The sequence below is a fragment of the Olea europaea genome, unplaced genomic scaffold (assembly GCF_002742605.1).
Source record: "Olea europaea var. sylvestris unplaced genomic scaffold, O_europaea_v1 scaffold1235, whole genome shotgun sequence".
In the NCBI taxonomy this organism is placed as follows: domain Eukaryota; kingdom Viridiplantae; phylum Streptophyta; class Magnoliopsida; order Lamiales; family Oleaceae; genus Olea; species Olea europaea.
Window position 1 is genome coordinate 43,604 of NW_019229783.1, and position 20,543 is coordinate 64,146.

At 35.1% G+C, this 20,543-nt stretch overlaps 1 pseudogene; it reads right to left on the bottom strand.

The window, feature by feature from the left end:
* Positions 1–572: 572 nt before the first annotated feature.
* On the bottom strand, positions 573–18,156 carry LOC111374300 (annotated as a pseudogene).
* Positions 18,157–20,543: the final 2,387 nt, after the last annotated feature.

Genomic DNA, 20,543 nt, shown 5'->3' on the forward strand with positions numbered 1-20,543 from the left:
ATGGCTACGAATTTCAGCATTCAAAACCTGTTTACAAATTCCCAGCAGCTCTCTTTGGGAACTATTTTTGTACCTGATATTCTCAAGAGCCAAGAACATTTGCAGAGATTTTGGGTTGTAAAGAATGGAAATTAGTAGTACTAGTTCAATTATGTCCCTGCTTTTAGCCGTTGAAGACGTGAAATGTAGCCTACAAAATGCTGACATTTTTGTGGTCACACGGTAGGATTTTACATTTATTACAAGGTTAATATTGAAAATAAAATTTGAAACAAATAATTTGTTTCTTTCGAAGTTTGCTTTACCTTAGATGGTTCAATATTGTACAAATGCCAACCTTGAATTAGAAAATAAATTTGGGGAAATTCACTGTATTCAAGCTAAAACCCTTCAATTAAGCAAGCAACATCATTTTCCACCAGTTTCTTATCAATTAGCTATAGGAACATTGAAATACAGAGGAAATAAACAACAGCACGAACACAGGTCGATGTTAAGGAACATTTAGTTGAATTCATATAGGGACTTTACATATGATGAAAAATTATGAACCACAATGACAGAAAAATTACTGTAACATGTCCATGGTCCAAACACACATTAAAGTTCCGTTTGCTGGATTACAGGGTTCAAAAATATAGAAATTCCTTGTCCTCGAAAAGAAAAGAATTGCTAACATTCAATTATCCTGTACTAAACTCATCATCATTATCAATGTCAGTATACTATTGGCCTTGAAAATGTTGATAATTAAAATACAAAACCAATCGGAGCTTTGGTCAAACGCAAGATATCGTTAATTCCTTCAGGCAAAATCTTCATAAAGGTTGATGTGCGGATCAGGAGAGAACGCGGTAACAAGAAAGCCGTGAATCTTTGGTACATGTAATTACGGCAGCTGGTGTGGTGCAAAGCAGATTGGTGTGGCGCACCCCTGGTAAAAACCCGGGATTCCCTCCTGCTGAAAAACTTTCTTAATGCAGTCGACAACACCAGAATACCGCTTCTCAGAGTGGTGCCCTTGCTCTTGCTCTTGAAGCCTTGACCGCACAACCTGCATACAAGATTTGTCCGAACATAGTATTCAGTTGTCAAAGGTCAAAAATATTTATTGAAGCTTTGGCTGGTGAAAATGGATTCACGTATCCAAGTCCATAGTCAATAAAGGTTAATTTTTTGTTGTTTATCAATCAATATACAAAACAAGCATCTGTCGTTTTTATTGCATATAGCGGTCTTGACGTCTTGTTGTATATTGATTGTTTGCATTGATATGATAAAAATATTAAAACAGTACATATGGCATTTTCAAGATCTATAATTTATCTCATTTAACCATTAAAAAAAAAATCCAAATTTTTGTATATATCACACCTATTATAAATACATGTACAGTATTATTTATGATCAATGAAGTGTGAATGATAAAGAAGAAATCAAGTGCAACACTGAAGGAAGCAGATCAAGCAAACTAGTCATAGTCAAGAAGAATTATGTTAATCAATTGCCAAAATAAAAAAAATATTTACACGCAAACAATATATTTAACTAAGACTTGTATGATTTACCACTAACTTATAATCGCTAATCCCGTCTAAAATTTCTCAATTTTTTCCCCCTCTAATCAATATTCAAACCTTGACAACTAGTAACCAATGAAATTAGTCAAAAGTGTCTAACTAAGTTATTTTCTTTAAAAATGCATAGTAACTTGCAGTCAAACAAAACATTTGTTGCATTACTAGTCTTGAAAATTAACAGTTTGTTATCAAGTTGATTGATGGGTGCATTTGTTCAAAACTTATTGAAACACGTAGTGTAATTCATTAATCCACTCAATTTTCGTAAAAACTATAAATATGATCACCAGTGATACCAAAGCAGGAATAAAATAAACCCTTTCAATGTATAAAGGTGAAAAGTGTAAAAGAAAGAGAATATTGTTGCAAATTACCACATCATGACATCGCTCATTGAATGGTTGAATCGATAGTGCAGCGAGCAGGGAGGTCTATGGGGGCGTGGAGTTATTGTGCCATGGTATACCAATAAGCTTATACTTGGACTAAAGTAACACATGATGGCTGTTAAGTGGCAATTCAGAGCCAATGGCAAAGTAAAAGAACAAGGGCTTGTGTCTACTTAATAACTGAAGTTATTCCTTCCAAGAAAGAAAGTCAACATGAAATTAACATTAATGTGCTTCCTCCATCACCAAACTCTCATGCAAATATCAGACACATACGCAAAGAAGGGGAGAGAGAAGTAGTTAGCATTTATAATAAATCCATACCATTCGATACTTAGAGTCTTTAATTTCCCTCTAGTGTCCACTGGCATATTGTGTAGTATAGAAATTTTAATGAATATAGATAATGCCTACTACTTTGGAAAAAAATAGTTTGATACAAGTCTACTCAGCAAAGAGAAATTGGATATAAAGCATGTGTTTTTGGTCCAAATTTGAATTTCTGAGATTCAAGCTAATATTAAAAGAAACCATTTTTTTACATTTCTTTATCAAGTTACTTGCGAAATTTGTTTCCTGATTTCGTTTTCAATGCAGCATCTTCCCCCTATATGACATTTAGTTCCTTATACTGGAAATGTGGCAATCAAATTATTAGAATGTCTGTTCCTCAGAAATTGAGGAAAATCCAGTTCTCTTCTCTTGGATGTTACATTAAGAATTTCAAACAAAACCTATTTATATTGGAATTGCAGAAGTTCTGTGTGTTCACAGAAAGAAAGAAAAATTAGGTTTAAGGGATTTGAATTAAATTTCAATGGATGAATTTGTGCAAACCTACAAGAAATCCTAAAACCATAAGCCAAAGTAATAGCAAATCCAAAAACCCCTTAATGATGTGATATGATCCAAGAGTCGAGCTCGACGAAGACGAGTGCGAGACGGGATCCGTTGATAGTCGATGGCGGACCAATGACGCGATCAAGGATAAAGCAAGTGAAACAAGCAATGAGATTGCTCGTTCAAGAAACTATTGATGGAACCATATTTGGGACTCAAAATGGAGCAACTTTCATGTTAGGGTCGAAGACGGAATCAACTTGGATCAATTTATTATCAAGCGACGAAGCCGGAGGCTGAAAATAAGCGCACATGCAAAAACACCACGCGACCGCATGAAAATACACTATGCGGTTGTATAGGCCATTTTTTTTGGCGAATTTCTTATTTTTGGTATTTTTTCATATTTTGTTAGATTTTGATTCTTTTCCATATTTGGAGTTATTGTGCCATGGTATACCAATAAGCTTATACTTGGACTAAAGTAACACATGATGGCTGTTAAGTGGCAATTCAGAGCCAATGGCAAAGTAAAAGAACAAGGGCTTGTGTCTACTTAATAACTGAAGTTATTCCTTCCAAGAAAGAAAGTCAACATGAAATTAACATTAATGTGCTTCCTCCATCACCAAACTCTCATGCAAATATCAGACACATACGCAAAGAAGGGGAGAGAGAAGTAGTTAGCATTTATAATAAATCCATACCATTCGATACTTAGAGTCTTTAATTTCCCTCTAGTGTCCACTGGCATATTGTGTAGTATAGAAATTTTAATGAATATAGATAATGCCTACTACTTTGGAAAGAAATAGTTTGATACAAGTCTACTCAGCAAAGAGAAATTGGATATAAAGCATGTGTTTTTGGTCCAAATTTGAATTTCTGAGATTCAAGCTAATATTAAAAGAAACCATTTTTTTACATTTCTTTATCAAGTTACTTGCGAAATTTGTTTCCTGATTTCGTTTTCAATGCAGCATCTTCCCCCTATATGACATTTAGTTCCTTATACTGGAAATGTGGCAATCAAATTATTAGAATGTCTGTTCCTCAGAAATTGAGGAAAATCCAGTTCTCTTCTCTTGGATGTTACATTAAGAATTTCAAACAAAACCTATTTATATTGGAATTGCAGAAGTTGTGTGTGTTCACAGAAAGAAAGAAAAATTAGGTTTAAGGGATTTGAATTAAATTTCAATGGATGAATTTGTGCAAACCTACAAGAAATCCTAAAACCATAAGCCAAAGTAATAGCAAATCCAAAAACCCCTTAATGATGTGATATGATCCAAGAGTCGAGCTCGACGAAGACGAGTGCGAGACGGGATCCGTTGATAGTCGATGGCGGACCAATGACGCGATCAAGGATAAAGCAAGTGAAACAAGCAATGAGATTGCTCGTTCAAGAAACTATTGATGGAACCATATTTGGGACTCAAAATGGAGCAACTTTCATGTTAGGGTCGAAGGCCGAATCAATTTATTATCAAGCGACGAAGCCGGAGGCTGAAAACAAGCACACAGGCAAAAACACCATGCAACCGCATGGAGGCATATCGAAACTAAAGATGGGATTTTTGGTTGAACCATGCGACCGCATGGAAATACACTATGCGGTCGCATAGGCCATTTTTTTGGCGAATTTCCTATTTTTGGTATTTTTCCATATTTTGTTACATTTTGATTCTTTTCCATATTTTGGGGATTATGATCGACTCTTGTACTATTTTTATTTAATTTTTAGGTTTAGTATAAATAGGAGTTTCCATTCAACTGTTAAAAACTTTTGACATATTTGATTTTGAATTAAAGGTGAAGCGTATTGTCTTCTCTTCATTGTTCTTCATTGAACAACCTCGAACTTATCAAGTGTTAACTTGTGGCGTTCAAACAACCGGATTTAATTCTTGGATTGCGTGATCAAGGGGTCTTTCAAGTGTCGTTCTTGTTGAATTTTTTGGTTCGACTTTCTTTTGGGTTAATCCTAAACTCTTAGATTAATTTGGCTTTCTTGGGTTCGTCAATCTCATTGTGAGTTTCGTAGTCAACGTTGTTACGGGGTTCGCATCAGTTGGTATCAGAGTTTTGACTCCAAATTAATTGAAGGTTATATATTTTTTTTATTTGTTTGAGTCGTTAATTTTGTTTTCTTAGTTTTTCTTCATTCTTGTTTTTCTTTTCGTCGTTTCTTTGAGTTGTTAGTAGTTTAATCATCTTCTTTCATCAAGGAGTAAAAAAAAAAAAGTTCAAAAAAAAAAAAATTTGATATTATTGTTGTTTGATTTTGTTTTTCTACCAACAACATTTTCTACATTGTGTTTGACTTTGGGATATTTAATTGGGTTCGATTCTTTCAATCTTCTATTGAGTCTATTCACATATTCTTGTCAAAACATTCATCTATTCCATTTATTCAAGTCCTTTTGAGTCTCATGGTCTTCGATTAATATTCGATTTGTTTGAATTCCCGGTAAAACTATTGATTTAGTTCACTTGGTTCTTTGAAGTGCTTGGAGGGAGACTTTGAGTGGTAAAATGCCGAGTGGTGAGTTTAATAGAGGGAAAAAGCCATAGTGAGTGTTTTCCGAGTGAAATCTTTGTGAGGCATAAAAAATTGTGTGATATGATGTCGGAAAGAGAAGGTTCCAACTCAAGCCGAAACGGTAATGAAAATAATGCTTCGGAGGACATGATACGGAGGTTTGAACGGGTACTTGGTGATGTTAGGGAGAAGGTGGATAGGCAAGGGGAATGGATGGTGCAAATAGGTACTACAATTGCTAATCTTAGTCGGGGACAAGCGGAGATGTCTAATGCTAGGGGGCTGGGTAAGCGTGAATCTAAGAGAGAGAGACGAGATGAGTATCGTAGTGATGAGGATGATTTTGATATGGGTCGAGCGAGACATAGGGGCGATAGGACGGAAAGACGGGGTAGAAATAACTTGGGAGATGAATTAGATGGAAATTTGGGGAGTATTAAAATGACTATTCCGCAATTTAAGGGGAGAAGCGATCCGAAAGCATATTTAGAGTGGGAAAGGAAGGTTGAGATGACTTTTGAGTGCTATAATTATTCGGAGGAGAAAAAGGTAAAATTGGCCGTGCTTGAATTTGTGGATTAAACGATATCTTGATGGGATCAAGTACTTACATCACGACGTTGGGGTCGGGAAAGATCAATTAGCACTTGGGATGAATTGAAAGTGTTGATGATGAGGAGGTTTGTTCCGAGTCACTATTATAGGGAAATCCATCAAAAATTGCAAGGTTTGTACCAAGGATCAAAAAGCGTAGAGGATTATCACAAGGAGATGGAAATTCTTATGATTCGGGCTAATGTGGAGGAAGATCGGGAAGCTACCATGGCACGGTTCTTGAATGGGTTAAATCGGGATATTGCAAACGTTGTAGAGTTGTAACACTATGTGGAAATTGAGGACATGTTACATGTGGCAATGAAGGTCGAGAGGCAATTGAAGAGGAAGATGACGTCTAGGCAACCGTTAGATACTTCGACTCCTAATCCAACATGGAAATCGAAGTGGGATGACAACAAAAAAAATGGGGCTGCACCTAGAGGTAAAAATGATTGGCAAAAGGGCAAGGATGAAAATGCTAGCAAACCAATATCAAAACCGAAGGCACAACCATCGGGACATCAAATGTTTTAGGTGTTTGGGAATGGGGCATATTGCTTCTCAATGCCCAAACAAACGAGCGATGGTGTTGCGGGATAATGGAGAGATTGTGAGCGATAGTGATGGTGAGTTTGATGACATGCCGGCATTGGAGGATGTTAGTGAAGAAGAAAAAGTTGAAGGGCTGGTTGGGATCTACTAGTCACAAGGTGAGCTCTCACTACTCATGTCAAAGCGAATGACTTGGAGTTGCAACGAGAGAACATTTTTCACATTTGATGCCACGTCAACAATACGGTATGTAGTGTTATAATTGACGGTGGTAGTTGCACTAATGTAGCTAGCGTATCTCTTGTAGAAAAATTGGGTTTAACATTGTTAAGACACCTGAGACCTTATAAATTGCAATGGTTGAATGAGAGTGACGAGGTGAGGGTGAATCGAAGGGTGCTAATTAACTTGTCAATTGGGAGTTATAAGGACGAGTTAGTATGTGATGTGGTGCCAATGCAAGCGGGACATATTTTATTGGGGCGACCATGGCAATACGATAGGAAGGCTATGCATGATGGGTACAAAAATCCATATAGTTTCATTAAGGATAGAAAGACCATTACTCTTGTGCCATTAACACCGGCGCAAGTCTATGAGGACCAACTAAAATTGAGAAGTGACGAAGAAAGGAGAGTCAAGGAGTTAGAAAAAAAGAGAGAAAGTGGTGAGTTAGAGAAGAAGAGAGAAAATATTGAGATAGCCACTAGAGAGAAAAAGAGAGAGCAAGCACAAGAAAGAAAAGAAAGGGAGTGTTCTGAGAGAAGAAAGAAAACACGAGCGAATTTCTTTGCAAAAGAGAGTGATTTGAGGAGGGCGGTAGTTGAGAGAAAAGAGATGATCTTGTTCGTTTATAAGAAATCACTCCTCAATTTTAAGGAAACTAACCCACCCCTCCCTAGTTTGGCTAAATCTTTATTGTAGGAATTCGACGATGTATTTTTGGAGGATGCACCAAGTGGATTGCCGCCTATTCGAGGCATTGAATATCAAATTGACTTCATACCCAGAGTTGTCATTCCAAATCGACAGGCTTATCAAAGTAATCTCGAGGAGACTAAGGAGCTTCAAAGACAAGTGGAGGAGTTAATGAGCAAAAGATACGTGAGGGAAAGCATGAGTCATTGTGCGGTACCGATTTTGCTTGTGCCAAAAAAGGATGGAACAGGGCGAATGTGCGTGGATTGTAGGGGTTATCAACAACATAACAGTAAAGTATCGTCACCCTATACCTAGGTTAGATGACATGCTTGATGAATTATATGGTGCTTGCATATTTTCTAAAATTGATTTAAAAAGCGAGTATCATCAAATTCGTATGCGGGAGGGTGATGAATGGAAAACGGTTTTTAAAACTAAATATGGTTTATATGAATGGTTGGTTATGCCTTTTGGACTCACAATTGCACCTAGTACTTTTATGCGCTTAATGAATAATATTTTACGTGCCTTTATAGGAAAATTTGTTGTAGTTTATTTTGACGACATCTTAATCTATAGTAAAGACCTAGGAGAGCATTTGAAACATTTAAAATGTGTGCTAATTGTTTTAAAGAAAGAACAACTCTATGCTAATATTAAGAAATGCACGTTTTGTATGGATAGAGTTATTTTTCTTGATTTTGTGGTTAGTGCTAATGAGGTAAAACTAGACGATGAAAAGATAAAAGCTATTAGAAATTGGCCGACACCTAAAAGCGTAACGAAAGTTAAGAGTTTTTATGGTTTGGCTAGTTTTTATAGGCGTTTTGTGAAGGATTTTAGCACTATCACCGCACCACTCACGGAAGTAGTTAAAAAGAGTGTATGTTTTCATTGGGGTGATGAATAGGAACTTGTATTTAATACTATTAAAGGTAGATTGTGTGAAACACCTGTTTTGGTATTACATAACTTTGATAAAACATTTGAGATTGAGTGTGATGCATTAGGAATATGGATTGGAGCAGTTTTAATGCAGGATCGGAGGCCTATTGCATACTTTAGCGAGAAATTGAGTGGAGCTGCTTTAAATTATCCTACATATGACAAAGAACTTTATGCACTTGTTCGAGTTTTGGAGACTTGGCAACATTAGCTATGACCGAAGGAGTTCATAAAACATATCGATCATGAGTCACTAAAGCACTTGCGGGGATAAGGTAAATTGAACAAGAGACATGCACGATGGATGAAATTCATTGAGACCTTTCCATACGTCATTCGGTATAAACAAGGTAAGGAAAATGTGGTGGCAGATGCGTTGTTGCGAAAGTACGTATTGCTAACTACCTTGATTTTAAGCTATTTGGGTTTGAACATATTAAGGAATTGTATGAAAAAAATGTTGAATTTTCGGATATTTATTTTCATGCATAAAGGGGCGGTTGATAGGTTCTTTAGGCATGATGGGTGTTTATTTCGAGAAAATAGATTATGTGTTCCTAATTATTCGATTCGGGAGTTGTTAGTAAGGGAGACACATAGTGGTGGATTGATGTGACACTTGGGGGTTCAAAAGATTTTAGATGTATTGAAGGAGCATTTTTACTGGCCTAAGATGAAAAGTGATGTCGAGCGAATTTGTAGTCGATGCATAGGTTGTAAAAGGGCTAAGTCTAAGGTTTTACCTCAAGGTTTGTACACACCTTTACCTACACCTAGTGAGCCTTGGGTTGATGTCTCAATGGACTTTGTTTTGGGTTTATCTAGGACTAAGAGAGGTCGGGATTCTATTTTTGTAGTTGTAGATATGTTCAGTAAAATGACACATTTTATACCATGTCACAAAACTGACGATGCCACGAACATTGCTGACTTATTCTTTAAAGAGATTGTACATTTATATGGGGTTCCTAGAAGCATAGTGTCGGATCGGGATGTCAAAATTTTGAGTCACTTCTGGAGAATTTTTTGTGGTAAGTTAGGCACTAAGTTACTATTTTTCACAACTTGTCACCCACAAACGGATGGGCAAATCGAGGTAGTGAATAGGACTATGACACGATTGTTACGCACAGTAATCAATAAAAAATTGAAGAGTTGGGAGGAGTGTCTACCATTTGTTGAATTTGCATACAATCGAGCTGTTCACTCTACTACGTCATATTCTACATTTGAAATTGTATATGATTTTAATCCACTAACTCCTTTGGATTTAATTCCTTTACCTGTGAATGAACGTGATAGTTTAGATGGCAAAACGAATGCGGAATTGGTTAAGTCACTCCATGAAAAGGTAAAAACGCAAATTGAAAACAAAAGTAAGTTGGTTGCATCGCAGGCAAACAAAGGTAGAAGCGCATGACATTTGAGCCAGGAGATTGGGTTTGGGTGCACTTTAGGAAGGAGCGGTTTCCGGAGCAAAGAAAGTCCAAGTTGCAACCGAAGGGCGATGGTCCATTTTAAGTTATTAAAAAGATAAACGACAATGCTTACAAGTTGGACCTTCCAGGTGATTACAATGTTTCGGCTACTTTTAATGTATCTGATCTCTCTCTGTTTGATGCATGTTTACATTCGAGGACGAATCCTTTTGAAGAGGGAGGGGATGATATGATCCAAGAGTTGAGCCCGACAAAGGCGAGTGCGAGACGATATCCGTTGATAGTCGATGGCGGACCAATGACACGATCAAGGGCAAAGCAAGTGAAATCAAGAAACCATTGATGGAACCATGTTCGGAACTCAAAATGGAGCAACTTTCATGTTCGAGTCGAAGGCCGAATCAATTTGTTATCAAGCGACGAAGCCGGAGGCTGAAAACAAGCGCACAGGCAAAAACATCATGTGACCGCATGGAGGCATACCGAAACTTAAGATGAGATTTTTGGTTGAACCATGTGACCGCATGGAAATACACTATGCGGTCGCATAGGCCTTTTTTTTTTTGGTATTTTTCTATATTTTGTTAAATTTTGATTCTTTTCCATATTTTGGGAATTATGATTGACTTTTGTACTATTTTTACCTAGTTTTTAGGTTTAGTATAAATAGGAGTTTCCATTCAACTGTTAAAAACTTTTGACATATTTGATTTTGAATTAAAGGAGAGGCATATTGTCTTCTCTTCATCGTTCCTCATTGAACAACCTCAAATTTATCAAGTGTTAACTTGTGGCGTTCAAACAACCGGATTTAATTCTTGGATTGTATGATCAAGGGGTCTTTCAAGCGTCGTTCTTGTTGGGTTTTTTTGTTCAACTTTCTTTTGAGTTAATCCTAAACTCTTGGATTAATTTGACTTTTTTGGGTTCGTCAATTTCGTTGTGGATTTCGTAGTCAACGTTGCTACGGGGTTCACATCATGATGCCAGATCTATTTTCCTCTTTCATTCCGGATTTTCTAAAATAACAAACACAAGTGAAATTGAATTGGTATCCTAAGATTTGCCTCTTATTTCCTGCTGTTGTCAGAGCAAAAAGGGAATTGAGCACCTTGTAACTATGTCTTCGCATATAAAAAGTAGACAATCAAAGAATAGAAATTCTTCACACCACACCTCATGTGGATATGTCAATGCAGAAGCAAGTATTTAGAAACTAATGAAGCTACAGCCACATCTCGTGCACTAAGTTGATCCATTTTGGTTTGATCTGAAAATATTGAATCAACGTTAACAAAATTTTTATTTTATTCCAGAGAGAGAAGGAAAACCAAAAAAAAAAAAGAAAAAAAAAGTGAAAAAAATGGGTAAGCGAATAATTACCCCAATCAGCAAAGTAACTTTTAGTGCTTGTTCAGTATAGATTTTAAGCCAATTAAAATAAATTTTTTGACCGTTATTTCACCATTCCAATGGTCATTTTTGAATTCTTCACTCACATGTAAGACCCACTTTATCTCTATTAGTAAAAAAAAATCAATTATTAAAATCCCTACCAAACAAACACTTAATCTTCTCATATGCTGGAAATTGAATTGCTACATGACTAACGCCAGCAAAAGCTGGCACAGTGGCACAATTCCACTGTCCACACAAGAACATCGTAGAAAAAGCAAGATATAATCTCTTATCAAGAACTTCATCCATCATCTGTATCAAAATCATGGTGTGAAAAAGATAAACTAACTTGTACAATCCACGGATACCCTCTTTATGAGTGATTCGCCTCAAGGTAGATAGTGTGCTCCGGTAAGGAACCAGCCATGATCTCGTTCCTTGAGTCTGCATAAAAAATATACAGAAAAATTTTACAGCCTTACAGCCCTACTATAATATTTTATTTTGAAAAAGGCCAAGACAAAGACAATGACAACTGGGGCTTACAAAACTTAAACTGTATAGGGTGAATTTGATATTCACCACTCCAAACTAGTACGATGAGGCCGTATAAATTAAATGGAAAATATTTTAAACTAAACATACATGTTCAAATTGTTTCCCTATCTAGGGCATAGTAAACCCTATATAAAGTAGGTCAATTTTTTAATTATGGCATAACATTATTATTTGATACAATCAAACAATTCTCTTCCTTCTCGGCTTCTCTCTCTCCTTTTCTCCCTTCCTTCAAAACCAGGTGCCTGTAGAAGATTATTTTTGCTCTTCTTTTAACTTCCTTTATTTGCAAAAAAGTTCAAAAAATAAAAAGGAAACAAGAAGACCCTAAATCGAAATTTAGTTGCACGTTTGAGCAGTTCAGCATGAGAAACAAAGAAAATTTTACTTTCTTGTTTGTTAAAACTTGGTAACTTAGTCCATCAATGGTCCAGACGGGTTGGTGTTACAGTTTGGGTTGGTTTTGAGTTTGTAGATTAGTTTTTTATGGTAGGTTTCATGGTTGGAAGTGGTGGTAAGTGTAGAGAATGACAGTGTCTGGTTGATGGACTATGGTTGGTGAGGTGCGATTTCTGTAGGCATCAGTAACATGTGCATGAGCAGCGATTTGCTCAGAAATGGAAATTTTCGCAGGTTACTGGTGCATCGAAAAGATCATCCACCAAGCGATGCAGCTTGGATTACTTGAGAGGAGTTTCACGAGCTACATACAAAGCTCTTGGATGACTATTTGGAGTTTTACTCGTCAAAGTCGAGTTCTTTTCAGCCGGGAAGCAGTGATTTAGCACTAAAAGTCTATTTGAGGCACTGAAAGAATTAAGTTGCTTGGGTGTCCTTTATTGTAATTTTAAGGTTCTTTATCTAGGGAGTAAACCCTAGTTTTGTTTCCATCTCTAGGATGTAGTCCTATATAAAGATAAAGAGGATTAGTTCGTGTATTAAAAACAACATTATAATTGTTGCATACAGTCAAAGAATTCTTCCTCAGTCTCTCAATTTTCTTCCCTCTCGGATCCTTTTTTTTCTCCTCTTCTCTTCTTTCTTTTCTTACTGTTTTGTTGTTCGTGTGCAAACTTGGAGATTGTTTAGTGTTGTTAAGATAAAAAAAATACATTAAAACAGAGAATAAAATGCAATAATGGTGGAAGCAGATAGACATACCTGAAGTCTTGTCTTGACATCCCAAAGTAGATTTGTGGTAACCGTTGTTGCAGCTCCAGCACCAGAAGTAGTTATCATATTAGCACCAATAGGTGGCTGATGATTTACAACTGTAATTACCACAGACATAAGACACCATCAATATCACCAAAAAAGGGAAAAGAGTGATGGGGTTTTTCTAACATATCAATAAATATAAAACCAAATGAGTATTTTTCTTATTTTCTTGCACATCTCAAAAGAAAGAAGGTTATGAACTAATCATCAGCACCAAGAAAACTTTTTAGTTGCTCGGAGATAGTAAAGTACACCTGCAAAAGGTCATTTGGATTGAACTTACTCTCCTTTCTAGCTAGGTAAGAATAGGGGACTAACAAATACAAAATTTAAAAACAATATGCAAGGATAGAGGAAAATGGAACAACTTGAAACATGCCTTTCCCAAGGCATTGATGTAAAATTGACGAAGTATTCCAGTATAGATCATGGAAGCATAACCACAAAAACAGCACATGAACAACATAAAATATAGTACCGCCCAGTTGGGAAGCAATGCCAGCATTGTAGGGGAGAGCCCACGATACATGCCACACAACCCCTCCTTTCGGAATATCTGTTCTAAACTCCCTACTATAATACTACCTGAACAAGAATAAAACAGATCACCTATTCAGTAAGAAAATTACTTACCAACACCAAAATTCAGATTGTTTCAATGCTCAATTTAAAATATTTTAACAGAATAACTTTCATATTCATAGCAACAATATAAATATGTAAAAATCAACAAGCTTGCATCATAAAAAAAGCTGTCTTGCCTTTAATATTAGCATTAGCAATACGCCCATGGACTTGAAACCTAGTCTTGATAACATCTAGAGGACATGATGAAAAATGTTGTTCTAATAATCAATAAGCAAATGAAGTATGGAATAAAAAATGAAGATGGTGGCTGCAACATAGGCCTATGCGACCGCATGGACTATTCGGCCATGTGGTCGCATGACCATAGTCTGAAACTTGGAAGCCAGTTTTGGTATAAGCCATGCGATCGCATGGGATTACACCATGCGATCGTATGGTAGTAATTTAGTGATCGTTGAAGGTCGTTTCTAGTTAGTTTTCTGGCGGCTTTTGGAGGGTTTGTTGCAACCTTTCAACATGGTTTTGGCACCAATTCGTGGCATTGATTGAGGCCTATAAATAGGCCATGGATGATCAATGATAAAAGTTACAAATCAAGAAAAACATTTGATTATATTTGTGATCATAATCTTCATTCATAAACAGAAGAAATCAAAGTCTTCTTCATCCATATTCAATAATCTCCTTGTGTTCTTGAATTTTGGAGAAAAAAACATGTGCTTAAGTGTTTGATTCTCTACAAGGCTTCATTAATCCTACAAACCGTTTGCCACGAGACCCTTTAAGCACCAAAATTGTTACCAAGAGGGGGCAAATATCGTTTGAGGATAATGATATAATGTCGTGTTTGAGTCTTCATTTTCATCATATTTTTTGATTCACCTTCATCTTCTTGATATTATCTATCTTGGTTCTTCTCCATTTTCCCGATTGCGATAATTTTTCAACAATCTCAAACGATATTTTGCGACGAAGAAAGAAACTACAATGGCGACGATCAAGTCGATGATTCAAATCTTGTTTGGATCGTTTTGATGTGACAAATTTTACAAAAGTAATCTGGAACATTTTGGACAAAATATTTTCGTTGAAGAATGAAAGGATTGAATCCGGTTCGGTAAGAAGAAATCATGTTCGATCATTGCACATTCAAAAGCAGGAACTTGCATGATATTTGTGACCAGTAGTTTGTATCTCTTCATTTATTAACCATTGCCTATATTTATGTCGAAGTGATTTGTGTCGACTATTATAAATTCCAAATAAGTAGTTTTATTTGGTACCCATTCAATTTAATAGGTATGTTGGTTAATATTAAACCCACAAGTCATATGATTTAAAATGAAGAAAATAAGTGCATTGATTCACTTGCATCATTCGGAGATATGTTAACTTATCATATGACATAAGTGTTCTTTCTCGATTATCTATGAATTATGCTAAATAGGGAAACGTGTTATTTGGAAATGAGATAGCAATATCTCTAAATATGGAAGTGCATAAGGGTGACATTAAAAAAATTAAAATCTGATTATGGTGCATTTAGTTAGTAATTCTATTCCATTCTATGGACAATTGTGTATTTTTTTAACTGTCATGAGAGGATATACTTGGAAGGACTTGTCCTTTCATGATACAATTTCATTTTGAAATTGGTTTTGTACGAATTCATTCGTTGAAATTATGATCAATAAAATTTGAAGATTATTATGAAATATTATATGATGAAATTAGATGAAAATGTGTGTCTTTTCATATGATAGATCATGACTTTTGGTATGAACATTTTTCAGTGGGTATGTCTCTTAATACAGATTAATTCTAAGAGGTGTGTCATCTCGTAAGGTAGTGTCTTTTGAGAACACGTCTTACTAACCATTGGTTGATTCATCATTCAATTTGAAAATATGTGAACTTTCATATTCATTTCGTTACTGGAAAATGGAAATTACACTAACTTTGATTTATGATGATAGCCTCAATTAATTCTATAAAATTGAGTGAGAAGATTTATACAAAATTTTATTTGCACAAGAGTATGACAAAATGTGGTTTTGTCCTAATCATTTTAAAGTGAAAATTGCTTGCCCAATTATTGGGATATGGAAACATTTTATGAAGGGTAAATGATGTCTATAGTTGATCAAGATGTTTGGTCTTATTCGTTGATGAATTTGACTTCAATTGTGGAACCAATTGAATTGGCTTATACTTGAAAAGTATTGTTGGTCTATCAGAAGACCTTGATCAGATTGTGTGATCAAAATTAAAGATAGTTAGTTTAAAGTACATAGTGACCTAACGACTACTATCTGAAAATATCTAAACTTCCACGGATATTTTCCAAGTGATAAGTGATTTAAACAATAAAAGAGTTAATGAACTCTCAGTTCAAGTATAATCCCAAATGTGGGGGTTAACATATTGATGAACTCCATGTTCGAATATAACCCGAAGTGTGGGGGTTAATATTAAATGCTTGTGAATTTATATGAGAAGTTCAAAGACTTGTGGTTGCAACATTTTTCTAGATTGCATATGTATTTCTAATTAAAGAATTGAGGGGGTAACTTATTTTAAAAGATTACTAATACCTTCTAATCATAGAAAAATATCTATAAAGGAGAAAAGGTAGAAAATCCTTTACAAGGATAAATACACTAAGCCTAAGTGGATGAAATGGATGATCATAGCGTTTGCAAAACTAATGGGAATATTTAAAGATCAATGAAATAAATCAATGATGAGAATAGAATACCCATACATGATATCCACTAGCAAAAGTGATTGACTAGTGTAACGATTAATATAAATCTTCCAACCACATTTGGATATAAATAAAGCTAGTGAGAAGCATAGAACTTCATAAAAGATTTATTGACGGTGACAAGTTGTATCTATCAAATGAATTGATCGTTGGCTAGCTATATTTGATAAGATACTAAGTCACATATAATAAATGTCTAGACATATAAGTCTTATACGTGACTTAATAAGAAAATTATCAAAGATGGAATAATTTCCATAAAGACGTAACGGATACTTTAAACCACTAAATAGAGTTTTAGTGGCATCTACTTCGAGTAGGATGGGGTTGAAACTCCTAAACTAAAAAGGTCCACCAATGACGGCAATCCTACCTGTCATTACTCAAAAGGTAATCTACAAATTCAAAGGGTAACAACAAGTCATTTGATAAATGGATAGTTTCAACATTATAAAAATTCGCAATAATTCTATCCTAAATTAAAATAATGCTGGTTGTTACTGAAGTGAGGGTTGAGCATTAAAGCTCTTAATGAAGTTCAGTACTAAAACACAAGTACCTCTAAAAGTAATAAAGGTACTGGAAGAACTCCACCTAAACAAACTTTGAGGTGGTACTACTTTAATTGAGAGTTGGAGTTTCTCTCATAAAAGTTTATTGAAAAGGATAAGTGCAAGGTCATATTAGCGCTAAGCGAGATTGAGGAACTTGAGAACACGTAATGCTTGTGTGTGTGTCCTTACTGGTATTGTCACATGGAATAACTGGTTCAAAGCTTCAAGCTACCTTTGATTTCGACTTTACTTTGTTTGGATTACACTATGGTTAGATTCAAATCGAAAAATATCTAATCCTTATGCATGAGTATTGTATACTTTGAATATGAGAGTTTATTGAATTTTGAACAAGTGGGGGATTGATGAAAAATGTTGTTCAAATAATCAATAAGCAAATGGAGTATGGAATAAAAAATGAAGATGGTGGCTGCAACATAAGCCTATGAGACCGCATGGACTATTTGGCCATGCGGTCGCATGGCCATAGTCCGAAACTTGGAGGCCAATTTTGATATAAGCCATGCGACCACATGGGATTACACTATGCAGTCATATGGTAGTAATTTAGTGACCGTTGAAGGTCGTTTCTAGTTAGTTTTTTGAAGACTTTTGGAGGATTTCTTGCAACCTTTCAACATGGTTTTGGCTCAAATTCATGCCATTGATTGAGGCCTATAAATAGGCCATGGATGATCAATGAAAAAATGACAAATCAAGAAAAACACTTGATTACATTTGTGATCATAATCTTCATTCCTAAAAAGAAGAAATCAAAGTCTTCTTCATCTATATTCAATATTCTCCTTGTTTTCTTGAAGTTTTGGAGAAAAACACATGTGCTTAAGTGTTTGATTCTCTACAAGGCTTGATTAATCCTACAAATCGATTGTCACGAGAACCTTTAAGTACCAAAATTGTTACCGAGAGGGGGTAAATATCGTTTGAGGACAACGATATAATGTCGTGTTTGAGTCTTCATTTTCATCATTTTTTTGATTCATCTTCATCTTCTTGATATTATCTATCTTGGTTCTTCTCCATTTTCCCGATGGCGATAATTTCCCAACAGTACATACAAAAGTAGGTGCAATAATTTACTTAAGTTTAGACCACGATAAAACTAAATTGTTTTTAAAAAAACAAACAGAGTTGACCTTAGAAAATTGTAGAAGCAACGGCGAGAGAATATTACCTGCTGCAGCACCAGCGCTGGCATTGTAGAGCAGGCCCTTAGGACTAAGGCCATGAGTATCGACTGCCATTGAGAAATCTACAACGATCAGCTTCAAAAAAATCAACAAATTTTGAAACAACAAAATAAATATCGTAGCCCTGATTGATGATGGAGTCCTCTCTTGAGAGGCCGATCGCCAATAACCACAATCGCATGGCCGATCCGTACAACTTCAATTAATTACTTCAGCTACCACTCTTTCAAAAGCAAGTTAATAGCAAATCAACCAAATTGGGGCATTTGTGTAGACATTTATGCATGCATTTGTGTAGACATTTATGCATTAATTCCAATCGCCTATATTTATGCTTGTTGTTGAATGGGGTGGCGATGAGATTGAGAATCTGAGATATCAATGGCCAGGGGAGGTGGGTTAGAGAGAGAAAATAAGGAGGGGAAAAGGAATACTAAAATCAAGAGGACTCAGTTGAATGGTTTATTATTCCAACTTACCCGGCTTGACTCTTCTAGCTATCGGATTATTCGCTTGTGCTCCCTCTTTGCCATTTTCTAACAGTAGTCCCTGTTACATACTCGACTCTACAAGAAGACAATAACTCGCACTCAAAGTCATAAAGCCTTTCACTTTCATCTTCATTACAAATCACTGCCAATAAAAAAAATAAAAAATAAAAATTAAATAAATTTATTGCCAATTTACTAAAAGTTTATGTTTTTCACTCACTTCAGTGTTTCTATAACTTAAAATATCCACAGACACGAAGAGAGAGACAGAGAGAGAGCTTGATTTACTTGAACTTGGGCAATGTCAACAATAGAAGGCTTTACGGTGTCTTGAAGGAATGCTAGTGAAAGGCTATAATGTTGGAATAATTTCAAATATTGGCTTCACATTCGATTGTTTGTATGGCTCATAATGATATTTGTGTTTGTGCTAAATTTGTTAAATGATCAACAGGGCATTTTACACCTTATGTGTTGTTTTTAATATGATGTGGTAATTTTAAGTATGTGAATCGAAAACATATGTAAACCCTAATTAGAGTTTCAGTCTTAATGGAACAGCTCAATAATTTCCTATATAAATGTTAGATCCTCTCTCCTCTCCATGTTTTCATTAGCTTACCCATTGACAATTAATGCTTTGTGAGAAGCAATGAGGAGAAGATCTAGTTGCTATTATTCATATTAACAATGGCTTCCACATGTATGAATTCAATTTATTAATTTATTATGTTATGATTCTTGATTCTTAACATGATTACAATTAAATTCAATATATAAAACCCGCCGGTGGCTAGGCGTTCCAGCAAATGGCATTGCACCAGCAGCAATTGCAAATGGCGTTGGAGCTGAGGGCCGAAATCCGAATGAGAAGGATGTTACATCAACAGCATTGGCTGGATGACGCCTCCAGCGAACGTTACTAACTTGGATCGTTTGATAGAAACTTCTACTATATATTAGGTCCTTCACAGAATTCATCTGAGGTATTAGAGAATTTTCACTAGTCAATTTTTTTATTTTATTTTTCATTTTTGATAGATATGAATCCTAAAACCTTTGTTTATTTACTGGAGATATTTTTGAGGAAAGGAAATGAGGTACAATTCTGTGTTTGATTATATACAAATTATGAAAGATATCTAACTCTGTATTTTTAAATTAAAATGAGCCAATTTCAAATGTCCAAAATTCAGAATTTTTTATTTTTTTCTATGAAATATAAGTTTACTAACAAATTTTTTCTTTGCCAATGGGAAATTGAATTAAAATGCTTGAAGGAAAGGGAATCCAAATACCAGAATTGTCTGCTGCAATATAGTTTTTGAAAGATCTAGAAAAACAGGAGTTCTAATGTTGTTGATTCAAGGCATTTTCGAAAAAATTATTAAAAAAAAAAAATCCTGAAATTTGTAAGTTTATAGTTCGCGGTTGTTTTAAAGATTCATAAAAGATATAATTTTTGTGAAGTCATTAGTTGCGGTTTAAAGAAATCTATGAAAGAATTTGTTTCCGGAAGGTTGTTATTTCCAATTAGTTTAACGTCTAGCAAGATTTATGAAGAGAATTTTTGAAAAGTTTGTTAACTTTAGGAGAAATTTTGAACTTTACGGGAATTTTGAAAATTTGTAAGTTTATAGTTCACGGTTGTTTTAAAGATCCATAAAAGATATAATTTTTGTGAAGTCATTAGTTGCGGTTTAAAGAAATCTATGAAAGAATTTGTTTCCGGAAGGTTGTTATTTCCAATTAGTTTAACGTCTGGCAAGATTTATGAAGAGAATTTTTGAAAAGTTTGTTAACTTTAGGAGAATTTTTGAACTTTACGGGAATTTTGAAAATACATAAAGTTTAAGGAAATCTTTGAGAAATCGTTATGTTAAGGTAATTTTTGAAAATTCGTTAAGTTTTAGCAGTTGTTAATTTTTAAGGAAGCTTTTAAAAGTTCAT